The sequence below is a fragment of the Balaenoptera musculus genome, chromosome 8 (genome assembly GCF_009873245.2).
Source record: "Balaenoptera musculus isolate JJ_BM4_2016_0621 chromosome 8, mBalMus1.pri.v3, whole genome shotgun sequence".
Classification (NCBI taxonomy): Eukaryota; Metazoa; Chordata; class Mammalia; order Artiodactyla; family Balaenopteridae; genus Balaenoptera; species Balaenoptera musculus.
In genome coordinates, this window is record NC_045792.1 from 31,482,799 (window position 1) to 31,499,436 (window position 16,638).

Sequence of the window (16,638 nt, forward strand, 5' to 3'; positions counted from 1 at the left end):
GTGGTAAATAATTTTGGCAAATATTAACTATTTTATTCCCTCTTGAAGAGTCACAATATTCTTGGTCATTTTAAAGACATGAGAAATTCTGAAGTCAAAACATTTTCATTTTTTTGTATTCCTTTACATATTTTTTGGTCCAGCGTTTTCAAAATTTCTTTAACCATTGTTAAAAGATAAACTGAGGCATATTGAACACCTTAAGAGTTTATTTGAGGAAAATCAATCTATAACAGGCAGCACCAAGCTGAAGTGGTTAGGAGTACTCCAATAGGAGCTAGAAGAAAGACTTATAAAGTGAAGAAGAAGAAAAAAAATTTACTGATTATCTATGGCTTAAATCCCAGTTGGCTGTTTGTGATCGGCTGTCCTTAGGTATCAGTTCCTTAATCTTGAGGCCGTTACAGGCTTAGATTTGGTTTGCTTGCATAGATCACCATGATGTTAGAGTCGCCTCAGTCTAATGGCCTTCAGGTTTAATTAATTTGACACCATGGAACCCTTTTTGCAGACCAATTATTAGCATCTCAAGAAATGACTGTTCGGGGCTTCCCTGGTGGCACAGTGGTTGAGAATCTGCCTGCCAATGCAGGGGACATGGGCTCGAGCCCTGGTCTGGGAAGATCCCACATGCCGCGGAGCAACTAGATGTGTGAGCCACAACTACTGAGCCTGCACGTCTGGAGCCTGTGCTCCGCAACAAGAGAGGCTGCGACAGTGAGAGGCACGTGCACCGCAATGAAGAGTGTCTCCCACTCGCCGCAACTAGAGAGAGCCCACGCACAGAAACGAAGACCCAACACAGCCAAAAATAATAAATAAATAAATAAATAAATAAAAATTAAAAAAAAAAAGAAATGAGTGTTCGGCAATACACATTTCTATTTTTTAAAATGTTTATTTAATTTTTATTTTTTAACATCTTTATTGGAGTATAATTGCTTTACATTGTTGTGTTAGTTGCTACTGTATAACAAAGTGAATCAGCTATACGTATACATACATCCCTAAATCCCCTCCCTCTTGCGTCTCCTTCCCACCTTCCCTATCCCACCCCTGTAGGTGGTCACAAAGCAACGAGCTGATCTCCCTGTGCTATGCGGCTGCTTCTCACTAGCTATCTATTTTACATTTGGTAGTGTATATATGTCAATACCACTCTCTCACTTCATCCCAGCTTACCCTTCCTCCTCCCCATGTCCTCAAGTCCATTCTCTACATCTGTGTTTTTATTCCTGTCCTGCCCCTAGGATCTTCAGAACCTTTTTTTTTTTTAGATTCCATATATATGTGTTAGCATATGGTATTTGTTTTTCTCTTTCTGACTTACTTCACTCTGTATGACAGACCCTAGGTCCATCTACCTCACTACAAATAACTCAATTTCGTTTCTTTTCATGGCTGAGTAATATTCCATTGTATATATGTGCCACATCTTCTTTATCCATCTGTTGATGGACACTTAGGTTGCTTCCATGTCCTAGCTACTGTAAATAGGGCTGCAATGAACAAAAAAGGCACACAAAAGTGGCAAGCACCTCACACAGCAAGTTAACATGATACAGAGCTACCTGCAGGTGAGGAAGGATACAAATATTTGTGTAAATCCATGATCTCAGAGCCTCAGGGAATACTAGGATGTAGGCGGTCAGTACTGGCCAGGTGATTCCTTGCTTACAAGTGAGGGTGTACTTGGTGGAAGTGATAATTTCAGCTCAAAGGAAAGGTTATTTGCACAGCGGGGGCTCCAACGTTTAGATAGTTCCATCAGACCCCAAGGGGGCTCTACCTGTCAGATCACAAAAGCCCTGGGCAGGGTGGATCCTGAAACCTTATCAGAACCACACGATGATTCGCCTCGGGTGGGCCACATGTGGAACAGGCCTTGTGGCTCCCGCATGGCCCACCTACAATACTATGAAGAATAAGAGTAAAGGGAGGGAGGGGGAGACCACACAGACTAAGATCAGCAGTTTTCCTTTCACTTTAATGATCACCAGTTACAGCTGATTTGGAATGGGAGCCCTGAGCATAAATTGAAGGCCTCTGCCCTGGGAGGCCTGAATTGGGCTCACATTCTTCAAGCCCTGCTGTAGTTAAAATTTATAGCTCTGCTGTGGATGGGAGTAGCCTTAGGAAATAGAATTCCTAGTCTGAGAGTATAGGGATAGCTTGGGGACAAACAACACATTACTTGAGATTGTTTACCAGAGATCTGGGGAAAATATCCAAGGGAAAAAAATTCCTCAAGAAAAACAAGCCCTGATGGAGTTTCTTACTCTTTCTGGCTTTTTTCCCCATAGACTAACACCAAAGGCTCCTGTGTTAGTTTGGATCCTCCTAAAAGCAGACTCAAGACAGGATTGGATGCATAGGAGACTTACTGTAAGGATAAAGGGGAGAGAAAGTGAGAAGGTGGGCAGAGACGGGTACCTGTGAGGGAAAGGGGGCAAGAAGGACAGTCCAGTCGGGTGGGAAGGGACTCATTGGACCTGGAGTGCATGTGTCTTCACTGCACTAGCCACCTTCTCCTTGTCTTGTCTGATGAGCTCAAAGTCACTGATCAGGTTTACCAGGTTAGTGTGATCAGGTTTACCAGGCAGCTGAGCTTGGGGCACACTGCCGTCTGTCTCCAGGATCCGTCTTGTTTCTGTAGAGGCCAGCCTATGACTTAGATGGAGATATGACAGGGTCCATGAGCTCTGCATCTTTTAGGTATTTAATGGAGGCACCATCCCTCTCAGGATGAACTATATCAATCAGCCTCTGAAATTTGGCTTAGGTCTGGGAACTGAGCAAGGAATTTTGACTTTGTATTGGGATAGCTGTCTTCAGCCTCATGATCCTCCGTTCTTCCCTTTTCTGGCTGTAGGTTTTTACGACTCCCTTTCTGGCTGCTGTCCATTTTGCTCCTGGGAACGATATGCTCAATTAACCATCTACAAAACTCCCTGAAGATCAAGCCCTCCTGACTGCCCTTTCTACCTGCCAGTTATTATGGTAATTATGGTCTCCTGGCTTCTGGCAGTTGAGTGTTAAGTGCTGCCACCTAACATCTAATACCTCAAGGTTCTGTCAGCCCCATAGACACTAACAAGGCCAGCTCTGTCAGCTCTGTGACTTCCCCTCCCACTGTAAGCACTGGCCTGCAGAGGAGAGCTCCCACCAAACTGCTGTCCTTGTCATCAGTACATTCCTGATGGCCTTGGTGAATGGTGTGTCCTCTGGGCCTTCCTGCAAAACAGAATTCTGCTGGCTCTTCTGCCCTCACAGAATATATCCATGCTGGCATGTCCACATCCCTCAGCCCCTTTATTCCTTCCTCTGCTGTCTTCCAGGACTCAAGCATTTGCACTTTACTCAAACTGGGCCATCAATTTCTCCAGGTTTCCAATAGCCACCCTAGTAGTGAATTTGCCTCATCCCCTAGGGTCCTTGCCAGGGTGGGTGTTAAATCCAGGGTCTTGAGAAATTTCCCCCAAGTCAATGAATTCTTGCTTATCCACTCTTTCATTCCATCACCCTTGATCAAATACCCTCAGAATACAATAGTGGTATAGGCTAGCCAGTTTTTGTGGCTCCTCCTAGTATATAGTCTCTTCTTTCTCTTATCAGACCCAGCATATCTTCAACTGGTTATCAGTCTGGATTACAGGAGATGAAGTAGGAGTAGCTCTTATGGGGGGTGCCTCTTGCATTGTTGGGAAGAAGTCTCTGCTGCATCTTCCAGTATAGGGGAAAATGTTAGCTCTTACTAGGGAAGGGTAGTTACCAGCTACAAGCTCTGAGGATTGTCAAGGGGGCTATGGTGTGTGTACAGAGCCAACATTCTCATACTCATTGTCATACTTCTCGATGCCCTCATCCCATTTTTCAGGGTCCCAAGTTTTCTCAACCTTTTCCAAGCTTTCTCACTATTTTTTACATTTTAGGAGCTCCAACTTCAATATTCAGATCTCTGGTCAGCTACTCAGCTGTGTCAGCTTTCCCACTGCAGGAGATAAGGTATTAAAGAAGCCCTCTGGCTCTCACACTTAGCCTTTAAATGCTTGTTAAAGGTCCTCAGTTTTTCATTATCCTTGCATAGGACATCACTATAGTTTGGCAGTCACTGACCAACTTCTCTGTCCCCCAGACATTGCACCTCCCAAATTTTTCAAAAACTTGAATTGTGTACTTGCAGTGTTGTTCCCCTCCATGGGGGAGTTTCTCCAGGACACGACTTGTGAAATCTTTATCATCTGAGATGACACCTTGTGCCAGAGACTACCCATGTACTATATACACCATTCAGGATGGCATCCTCCCTGGGCAAGGAGCAAGCCAGTACCAAATTGCCATCTTACTGCCTTTTTCTTGGATCACTCCAGGATCCACTTGTGTTAGTTCAGTTCCTGTGAGAAGCAGATGTCAAGATGAGATTTGACTTAGTGAAGGAGATGTCAATGAAGAATTAAGGGGACAACACCAGAGATGGCAGGGAGAGCCTTTAGGCCATGGTACAAGTCTTAACCCTGTGAAGACAAGGAGGTCTTGAGAAAGTGAAAGGAACTGAGTAGTAAGAGTCTCAGACCACAGCCCAGTTCTATGAAAATTTCAGCCAGTTGGAAGTTCCCAACCAAAGCCACCTGCTAAAAGAGTCTGTGTTTTGCAGGAACAGTCCTTCATTAGTTCTTTGACTACACTCATCTATTAGCGGGGAAGAACCCATGGGAAGCATGGTCCTAGCATGCCACCCAGAAGAGCAGCAGCTGAGGCCACCAGTCAATTATGCTCCCTGCAGCAAGAGATCTGAGCGTCATATTTTCCTGGCACCACAACCTCCCTGATACAGTGTGGCTGTCCTCAAGACCTACCTGTCATTGAAGTGGCGTTCTGGAGGAGTCTGTCCACACCTTAAAGAGGCCTATTCTGTAGACACCTATTATCCCTGTGACTGACTCCTACCAAAACTGAAGGATGAAGTAGCGCCTCTTTTCTGTTAAAATTTAATAGAAAAGTAGAAACCAGAAATGAAGAAGGGTTAAGTCGGTGTTAGCCAGAGAGGCTGCAACAACAAACAGAGAGAGGACTGCAACAGCCCCCAGCATGATTTAGAGAAGGACAAATGTTGTCTGCCCTTACTCTGCCTTGCATAGCTTGGGAGTTAGAGCTTTAAAAAGAGAGGAAAAGGAAGTATCCCAGAGGCAGATCATGCTTCTTCTGGTCTCACCCAAGCTAAGAGTGCAAGAGCCTCCCTCCTCCAACTCCACCCAACTGACTAACAAGAGGAACAGAGGAGGAGATGAGATTAATCTCCACTAGGAGATTTGAGTTTTAAACTTGATAGACTTTTTAGTTTAATATATATGTTAAAAAAAAAACAACCTTAAAACAAACACACGGCCTAACTCAAGAGGTCAAGAATCATCAATATCTTTTAAGCCTCCTATGGGTTTACCACTCCATACTGTGTCCTTTTTCTTTTTCTTTTTTTTAACATCTTTAACATTGTTGTGTTAGTTTCTGCTGTATAACAAAGTGAATCAGCTATATGTATACATATATCCCCATATCCCCTCCCTCTTGCATCTCCCTCCCACCCTCCCTATCCCACCCCTCTAGGTGGTCACAAAGCAACGAGCTGATCTCCCTGTGCTATGCGGCTGCTTCTCACTAGCTATCTATTTTACATTTGGTAGTGTATATATGTCAATGCCACTCTCTCAATTCGTCCCAGCTTACCCTTCCCCCTCCCCATGTCCTCAAGTCCATTCTCTACATCTGTGTCTTTATTCCTGTCCTACCCCTAGGTTCTTCAGAACCTCTTTTTTTTTTTTTAGATTCCATATATATGTGTTAGCATATGGTATTTGTTTTTCTCTTTCTGACTTACTTCACTCTGTATGACAGTCTCTAGGTCCATTCACCCCACTACAAATAACTCAATTTTGTTTCTTTTTATGGCTGAGTAATATTCCATTGTATATATGTGCCACATCTTCTTTATCCATTCATCTGTCAATGGACACTTAGTTCGCTAAACTTGATAGACAAAAATGACCTGGGGTTGAAAAACCTGCCCAATATATCATGAAAGACCCTGCTCCTGAGCAGGAAGTGTTGATATTGACCACCAGCAGTGAATGGAGAAAATTAAAACCATTTCAAGGTTATGTGCCTCCAAATTGAGACAGTCCAACAAGCTAATTATAAGAATTTGAAGTTCTCCTCAGAGCCATGAGGAGACATAAAATTTTTTAAAGGAAGAGGGTCAATTGATCATATTCACATTTAGATGGATCACTTGGCACAATGTGAAGAATGGGTTGTAGGTGAGTATGTCTGTGTGTGGGCAAATGGCAGGGGGAGAGCATTTGGAAATCAAGCTAGAAGGAGGCAAAGCAACTAGAAGGTGGAATAGTGTTGGTGGAAATACAGACAAGAGATGAATTTTGCAAAGTGAATTGAATTAAAAGTCCTTTGTAGTTAACTGGATATTGGGGGTGGGGAGAGGTGGAACAGTCAGAATAATTTCCATGTTTCCAGCTTGAGCAACTGAGTGGATGGCACTGCCATTCACCTAGATAAGGAACATGGGAAATAGCATGTTTGAGGACAAGATAATGATTTTATTTGCAGACGTGCTGATTTGAGGTATTTGTAGGAAAGTCAAATGAAAGATAATGTTCAGTAAGCAGCTGTAAATAATGATCTGGACTTCAAGAGGAAAGAGTAGGATTTGGGTGGGAGATAGATACTTTAGAGTCATCAGCTTATATATAACAGTTTAAACAATTGACATGAATAAGAATAACCAGAAAGAGTAAGAAAGTAAGAGGTACCTGAACAGAATCCTAATGGTGCCAATACTGAAAGGGTGGACAGTAAAAGAGAAGGTTAAAAGAAAACTCTAATAAGGAGTGTAAGAGAGTCAGGACATGCTGTTCCTAAGAGAAGAGATGGTTTCAAGAAGGGGGAAGGAGTGGTTATCACTTTCAATATGTGGTCATGTGGCATTTGAATGTAAAAGTGACTTTGGATTTAGCAAGAAGAAAATCATTGGTGACCTTGATAGTTGTAGTTTCAATGGAGCTGAAGAAGATGAGCCCAGATTACAGAGGGTTGATGAGTGCAAGGAAGCTGAAGAAGTGAAAACAGATGTAGAAAACTACACTTTAGTAGCTAGAAGTTTATCATATTGGAAAGAGGTTATTATTATTAAGATAGGAGACATTTAAACATATTTAAATTCTGATAAGCCTCAAGTTGAAGAAATGAGAGAGATCATTAAAGTAGGATAGCAAGTTATCTGTGGAAATAAGAGGACTTGCAGGAGTACAGAGGAAGAGCTTATCCTTGGACAGGAAGGCAATACCTCTTTATTTAATGATCAAGAAAGAGGAAGGATGCCAGTGTGGGTTCCATAACTGTGTGAGTTTGGTGGGAGGGTATTTAAGGAGTTACTGTCTGTTGGCTCTTATTTTCTTATTTGAAGAGATTATAGTTGAAAACTTCCCTAACATCAGAAAGGAAATAGCCAGTCAAGCCCAGGAAGCACAGAGAGTCCTATACAGGATAAACCCAAGAGAAACAAGTTGAGACAATATTAATCAAATTAACAAAAATTAAATACAAATAAAAATATTAAAAGCAGCAAGGGAAAAGCAACAAATAACATACAAGGGAATCTACATAAGGCTATTAGCTGCTCTTTCAGATAAAACTCTGCATGCCAGAAGGGAGTGGCAGGATATATTTAAAGTGATGAAGGGGAAAAACCTACAACCAAGATTACTCTCCCCAGCAAGGATCTCATTCAGATTTGACAGAGAAATCAAAAGCTTTACAAACAAGCAAAAACTAAGAGAATTCAACACCACCAGACCAGCTTTACAACAAATTCTAAAAGAACTTCTCTAGGCAAGAAACACAAGAGAAGAAAAAGACCTCTAAAAACAAACCCAAAACAATTAAGAAAATGGTAATAGGAACATACATAGAGATAATTACCTTAAATGAAAATGGATTAAACACTCCAACCAAAAGACACAGACTGGTTGAATGGATACAAAAACAGGACCCATATATATGTTATCTACAAGGCATCCACTTCAGATCAAGGAACACATACACACTGAAAGTGAGAGGATGGAAAAGATATTCCATGCAGATGGAAATCAAAAAAAAGCTGGAGTAGCAATATTCATATCAGATAAAATAGACTTTAAAATAAAAACTGTCACAAGAGACAAGGAAGGAAAGTACATAATGATCAAGTGATCAATCCAAGAAGAAGATATAACAATTATAAATATTTATGCACCCACTATAGGAGCAAATCAATACATAAGACAAATGCTAACTGCCATAAAAGGGGAAATCGACAGTGACACAATAATAGTGAGGGACTTTAACACTCCACTTACACCAATGGACAGATCATCCAGACAGAAAATAAATAAGGAAACAAAAGCTTTAAATGACAGAATAGACCAGATAGACTTCATTGATATTTATAGGACATTTCATCTGAAAGTTGCAGACTACACATTCTTCTCAAGTACACATGGAACATTCTCCAGGATAGCTCATATCCTGGGTCACAAATCAAGCCTTGGAAAATGTAAGAAATCTGAAATCATATCAAGCATCTTTTCCAACCACAACACTATGAGATTAGAAATCAATTACAGGGAAAAAAGATGTAAAAAACACAAACACATGGAAGCTAAACAATATGTTACTAAATAACCAAGAGATCATTGAAGAAGTCAAAGAGGAAATAAAAAAATACCTAGAAACAAATGACAATGAAAACATGACAACCCAAAACCTATGGGATGCATTAAAGGAGTCCTAAGAGGGAAGTTTATAGCAATACAGTCCTACCTCAAGAAACAAGAAAAATCTCAAATAAACAATCTAACCTTACACCTAAAGGAACTAGAAAAAGAAGAACAAACAATCCTAAAGTTAGTAGAAGGAAAGAAATCATTAAGATCAGAGCAGAAATAAATGAAATAGAAACAAAGAAAACAATAGCAAAGATCAATAAAACTAAAAGCTGGTTCTTTGAGAAGATAAAATTGATAAACCTTTAACCAGACTCATCAAGAAAAAAAGGAAGGGGGCTCAAATCAATAAAATTAGAAATGAAAAAGGAGAAGTTACAACTGACACCACAGAAATACAAAGGATCATAGAGACTACTACAAGCAATGGTATGCCAAGAAAATGGACAACTTGGACGAAATGGACAAATTCTTAGAAAAGTACAACCTTCCAAGACTAAACTAGGAAGAAATAGAAAATATGAGGAGACCAGTCACAAGTAATGAAATTGAAACTGTGGTTAAAATTTTCCAACAAACAAAAGTCCTGGACCAGATGACTTCACAGGTGAATTCTGTCAAACATTTAGAGAAGAGCTAACACCTATCCTTCTCAAAATCTTCCAAAAAACTACAGAGGCAGGAGCACCACCCAAACTCATTCTACAAGGCCACCATCACCCTGATACCAAAACCAAAGATATCACAATAAAAGAAAATTACAGACCAATATCACTGATGAATATAGATGCAAAAATCCTCAAAAAAATACTAGAAAACTGAATCCAAAAAACATATTAAAAGGGTAATACACCATGATCAAGTGGGATTTATCCCAGGGATGCAAAGTTTCTTCAATATACACAAATCAAACAATGTGATACACAATATTAACAAATCGATAAAAACCATATGATAATCTCAAGAGATAAAGCTTTTAATAAAATTCAACAGCAATTTATGATAAAAACTCTCCAGAAAGTGGGCATAGAGGGAATCCACCTCAACACAATAAAGGCCATACATGGCAAACCCACAGCAAACATTATTCTCAGTGGTGAAAAACTGAAAGTGTTTCCTCTAATATCAGGAACAAGACAAGGGTGCCCACTCTCACCACTATTATTCAACATAGTTTTGGTAGTCCTAACTATGGCAATCTGAGAAGAAAAAGAAATAAAAGGAATCCAAACAGGCAAAGAAGAAGTAAAACTGACACTGTTTGCAGATGACATGATAGTATACATAGAAAATCCTAAAGATGCCACCAGAAAGCCACTAGAACTAATTAATTAATTTAGTAGTCACAGGATACAAAATTAATACATAGAAATCTCTTGCATTTCTATGCACTAACAGTGAAAGATCAGAAAGAAATTAAGGAAACAATTCCATTTACCATTGCAACAAAAAGAATAAAATACCTAGGAATAAATCTACCTAAGGAAGCAAAAGACCTATACACAGAAAACTATATGATACTGATACAAAATCAAAGACGACAGAAACAGATGTAGAGATATACCATGTTCTTGGATTGGAAGAATCAATATTGTGAAAATGACTATAGTACCCAAAACAATCTACAGATTCAATGAAATCCCTATCAAATTACCAATGGCATTTTTCACAGAACTAGAACAAAAAATTTTACAATTTGTATGGAAACACAAAAGACCTCGAATAGCAAAAGCAATCTTGGGAAACAAATATGGATCTGGAGGAATCAGGCTCCCTGAATTCAGTCTATACTACAAAGGTACAGAAATCAAGACAGTATTCTACTGGTACAAAAACAGATATATAGATTAATGGAACAGGATAGAAAGCCCAGAGATAAACCCACACTCCTACAGTCACCTAATCTATGACAAAGGATGCCAGAATATAAAATGGTGCAAAGATAGCCTCTTCAGTAAGTGCTGCTGGGAAAACTGGACAGCTACATGTAAAAGGATGAAATTAGAACACTCCCTAACACCATACACAAAAATAAACTCAAAATGGATTAAAGACCTAAATGTAAGACCAGACACTATGAAACTCTTAGAGGAAAACATAGGAAAGACGCTCTTTGACATAAATCGCAGCAAGATCTTTTTGACCCACCTCCTAGAGTAATGAAAATAAAAACAAAAATAAACAAATTGAACCTAAGTAAACTTAAAATCTTCTGCACAGCAAAGGAACCCATAAGCATGATGAAAAGACAACCCTCAGAATGGGAGAAAATATTTGCAAACGAAGCAACAGATAATAGATTAATCTCCAAAATATACAAAGAGCTCATGCAGCTCAATATCAAAAAAACAAACAACCCAATCCAAAAATGGGCAGAGGACCTAAATACACATTTCTCCAAAGATGACATACAGATGGCCAACAAACACATGAAAAGATGCTCAACGTCACTAATATTAGACAAGTGCAAATCAAAACTGCAATGAGGTATCACCTCACACTGGTCAGAATGGCCATCATCAAAAAACCTACAAAAAATAAATGCTGGAGAGGGTGTGGAGAAAAGGGAACCCTCATGCATTGTTGGTTGGAATGTAAACTGATACAGCCACTATGGAGAACAGTATGGAGGTTCCTTAAAAAACTAAAAATAGGACTACCACATAACCCAGCAATCCCACTACTGGGCATATACCCTGAGAAAACAATAATTCAAAAGGACACATGTACCCCAGTGTTCATTGCAGTACTATTTACAATAGCCAGGACATAGAAACAACCTAAATGTCCATTGACAGATGAATGGATAAAGAAGGTGTGATACATATATACAATGAAATATTACTCAGCCATAAAAAGGAACGAAATTTGGTCATTTGTAGAGATGTGGATGGACCTAGAGTCTGTCATACCAAGTGAAATAAGTCAGAAAGAGAAAAAGAAATATTGTATATTAACTCATATATGTGGATCTAGAAAAATGGTACAGATGAACCTATTTGCAGGGCAGTAATAGAGACACAGACATACAGAACAGACATGTGGCCACAGGGGGGAAGAGGAAGGTGGGATGAACTGGGAGATTAGGATTGACATATATAAACTACCATGTGTAAAATAGACAGCTAGTGGGAACCTGCTGTATAGCACAGGGATCTCAGCTTGGTGCTCTGTAATGACCTAGATGGGTGGGATGGGGGGGTGTGGGAGGGAGGTCCAAGAGGGAAGGGATATATGTGTACATATTGCTGATTCACTTCGCTGTACAGCAGAAACTAACACAACATTGTAAAGCAACTATACTCCAATAAAAAGAGAAGACTTCAAAGAGATCCATTTCAACCCATATCATAATTAAAAGGCAAAAGTAAAAGATAAACAGAGAATTCTAAAGGCAGCAAGAGAAACCAAATAGTTACATACAAGGCTAGCAGCAGACATTTTTGCAGAAACTTTGCAGGCCAGAAGGGAGTGGCATGATATATTAAATTGCTAAAAGGGAAAAACCCGCAACCTGGGATAGTCTACACAGCAAGATTATCATACAGGATTGAAGGAGAGATACAGAACATCTCAGAAAAGCAAAAACTAAAAGTGTCCATCAGTAATTAACCTACCCTAAAAGAAATGTTAAAAGCTCTTCTCTAAATTTAAAAGAAAAGGTTACATCAAGAAATAAGATTTATAGAAATGGAAAAATCTACTTAGTAAAGGTAAATATACAGTAAATGTTGTCAATCCACCACTTGAATAAGCTAGTACAAGGATTAAAAGAGAAAAATTGTAAAATCAACTATAGCTAAAATAAACATTTAAGGGATAAACACGAAGATGTAAAATATGACATCAAAAACACAAAATGTGTGGGAGGGAACTAAAAACATCTATATCTTTTAGAATGTGTTTTAACGTAAATGACAATCAGTTTAAAATAAGTAGATATAGTTATATGTAAATGTATATGAACACAATAGTAATCACAAATCAAATATCTACAATAGATATAGAAAAACTAGAGAGAATGAAACACTAGAATACCACAAAAGAAAATTATCAAACCACAAGGGAAGAAACTAAAAGAAGAAGAAAAGAACAGAGAAGAACTACAAAAACTAGCAGAAAACAAGTAACAAAATTGCATAAAGTACATACCTATCAATAATCACTTTAAATGTCAAGAGAATAAATGCTCCAATCAAAAGACATAGGGTGGCTAATTAGGTTAAAAAGAAAAAAAAAAAAGAAAAACAAGGCCAGTCTATATGCTGCTATGTTGCTTACAAGGGACTCAATCAGAGCTAAAGACACACAGAGACTGAAAGCAAGAGGATGGAAAAATATTTCATGCAAATGTAAATGACAAGAAAGCTGGGGTAGCAATCCTCATATCAGAAAAAGTAGACTTTAGGGCTTCCCTGGTGGTGCAGTGGTTGAGAATCTGCCTGCCAATGCAGGGGACACGGGTTCGAGCCCTGGTCTGGGAAGATCCCACATGCCACGGAGCAACTAGGCCCGTGAGCCACAACTACTACTGAGCCTGTGCGTCTGGAGCCTGTGCTCCGCAACAAGAGAGGCCGCGACAGTGAGAGGCCCGCGCATCGCGATGAAGAGCGGCCCCCGCTTGCTGCAACTAGAGAAAGCTCTCGCACAGCAATGAAGACCCAACACAGCCAAAAATAAATAAATAAATAAATTTATTTAAAAAAAAAAAAAGAAAGAAAAAGTAGACTTTAAAACAAAGTCTGTAACAAAAGACAAAGAAGGGCATTATATAATGATAAAGAGATCAATACAAGAGCAGTATATAATATTTGTTAACATATATACACCTAAAATAGGAGCACCTGAATATATAAATGAAATACTAACAGACATAAAGGTAGAAATTGACAATAATACATAATGGTAGGGGACTTTAATACCCCACTTAACATCAATAGACAGATCATTCAGACAGAATACCAATAAAGAAAGTGGTCTTATGACAAATTAGACCAGTTGAACTTAATAGATATCTATAGAACATTCCACCCCAAAACAGCAGAATACACATTCTTTTCAAGTGCACATAAAATGCTATCCAGGTTAGACCACATGCTATGGCACAAAACAAGTCTCAACAAATTTAAGAGGACAGAAATTATATACAGCATTTTCTTCTGACCACAAGGGTATGAAACTAGTATGGGGGGAAAAATACAAACATGAAGAGAGTAGATAACATGCCATTAAAAAACCTGTGACCAATGAAGAAATCAAAGAGAAAATCAGAAAATACCTCAAGACAAATGAAAATGAAAACACAACTTTCCCAAATCTAAGGGATGTAGGAAAAGCCCTTCTAAGAGTAACATTTTTAGTAATATAGGCCTACCTCAAGAAACAAGAAAAATCACAAATAAACACCCTATTGTACCATCTAAAGGAATTAAAAAAAAGAACAAACAAACCCAAAAATCAGAAGTAGGAAGAAAACAACAAAGATCAGAAAATAAATACATAAAATAAACATTACAAAATCATAGAAAAGATCCATAAAATCAAGAGCTGTTTTTTTGAAAAGATAAACAAAATTGATAAGCCTTTAGCCAGGCTCATTAAGGAAAAAAGAGAGAGGACCCAAATAAGCAAAGTAAGAAATAAAAGAGGAGAAATTACAACTGATATCACAAAAATAGAAATATGAACAGTTACATAAAAACAAATTGGGCCACCTAGAAGACATGGATAAATTTGTAGAAACATACAGTCTTCCCAGATGGAGTAGGAAGAAATAGACAATCTGAACAGACCAAATACTAGTAGTGAAACTGAGTTGGTAATCAAAAAATCCCAGCAAGCAAAAGTCCAGGACCAGATTGCTTAACAGGGGAATTCTGCCAAACATATAAAGAAGACCTAATACCTAAGCTTCTCAAACTATTCTAAAAACTTGAAGAGGAGAGAACACTCCCAAATTCATTCTACAAGGACACCATTACCCTGATACTGAAACCAGTCAAAGACACTACAAAAAAAAGAAAATTACAGGCCAATATCTCTGATGAATAGAGAGGTAAAAATCTTCAACAACATATTAGCAAATCTAATTCAACAATATATTAAAAGGATCATGCACCATTATCAAGTGGGATTTATTCCAGGGATCCAAGAATGGTTCATATCTGCAAATCAGGCAATGTGATACACCACATCAATAAAAGAAAAGATAAAAATAACATGATCATCTCAGAAGCACAAAAAGCATTTGGCAAAATTTAACATTCTTTCATGATAAAAACTCTCATGAAAGTTGGTATAGAGGGAACATATCTAAACAAAATAAAGGCATTTATGACAAATTTGCAGCTAACATCTTACTCAATGGTGAAAAGCTAAAAGCTTTTCCTCTAAAATCAGGAAAAGCACAAGGATGCCCACTCTTGCCACTTCCATTTAACATAGTTTTGGAAGTACTAGCCATAGTACTCAGACAAAGAAAAGAAATAAAAGAAATCCAAACTGGAAGAGAAGTAAATCTGTCACTATTTGCAGATGATATGATACTATATATAAAAAACTCTAATGTCTCCATCAAAAAACTATTAGAACTAATAAATGAATTCAGTAAAGTTGCTGAATTCATTTATTAGTAATCAACAATTAATATACAGAAATCTGTTGTTTTTCTATACACTAATAATGAACAATCCAAAAGGGAAAGCAGTAAAAAAAATCCCATTGAAAACCACATCAAAAAGAATAATATACCTAGGAACGAACTTAACCACAGAGGTGAAAGACCTATACTTTCAACATTATATGACACTGATAAAGGAAATTGAAGGTGATACAAAGAAATGGAAAAATATCTCATGTTCCTGGATTGGAAGGATTAATATTTTTAAAATGTACATACTACTCAAAGTAATCTATAGATTTAATGAAATCCCTATCAAAGTATCTATGACACTTTTCACAGAAATAAAACAAGTACTCCTAAAATTGATATGGAACCACAAAAGACCCCAAATAGCCAAAGAAATCTTGAGAAAAATGAATAAAACTGGAGGTATCATGCTCCCTGAGTTCAGACTATACTGCAAAGCTTCAATAATCAAAACAGTATGTTTGACACAAAAACAGATATATAGATCAGTGGAACAGAATAGAGAGCCCAGAAGTAATCCCACATATTTATGGTTAATTAATCTATGACAAAGGAAGCAAGAATATACAATGGAAAAAGACAGTCACTACAATAAGAGGTGCTGGGAAAACTGGACAGCTACACATAAAAGAATGAAATTAGAATATTTTCTCACACCATATAAGAAAAATAGACTCAAAATGGATAAAAGCCCTACATGTAAGACCGGAAACCATAAAATTCCTAGAAGAAAACATAGGCAGAACACTGACATAAATCATAGCAATATTTTTTAGACCTGTCTCCTAAGGCAAAGGAAACAAAAGCAAAAATAAACAAGTGAGACCTAATTAAACTTAAAAGCTTTTGTACAGCAAAGGAAACCATTGGCAAAATGTAAAGACAACATACTGGAAAGGAGAAAATATTCTCAAAAGATGTGACTGATAAGGGGTTAATATCCAAAATATGTAAACAGCTCATAAAACTCAATATCAAAAAACAAACTACCTGATTAAAAAATAAGCCAAAGACTTGAATAGACATTTTTCCAAAGAAGACACACAGTCAATAGGCACATGAAAAGATGTTCAACCTCCCTAATCATTATAGACATGCAAATCAAAACCACAATGAGATATCACCTCACACCACCACAGAATGATATAGTCATATAATGACTATTATCAAAAAAATAAAAAATAAATTGTTGTTGAGGATGTGGAGAAAAGGGAA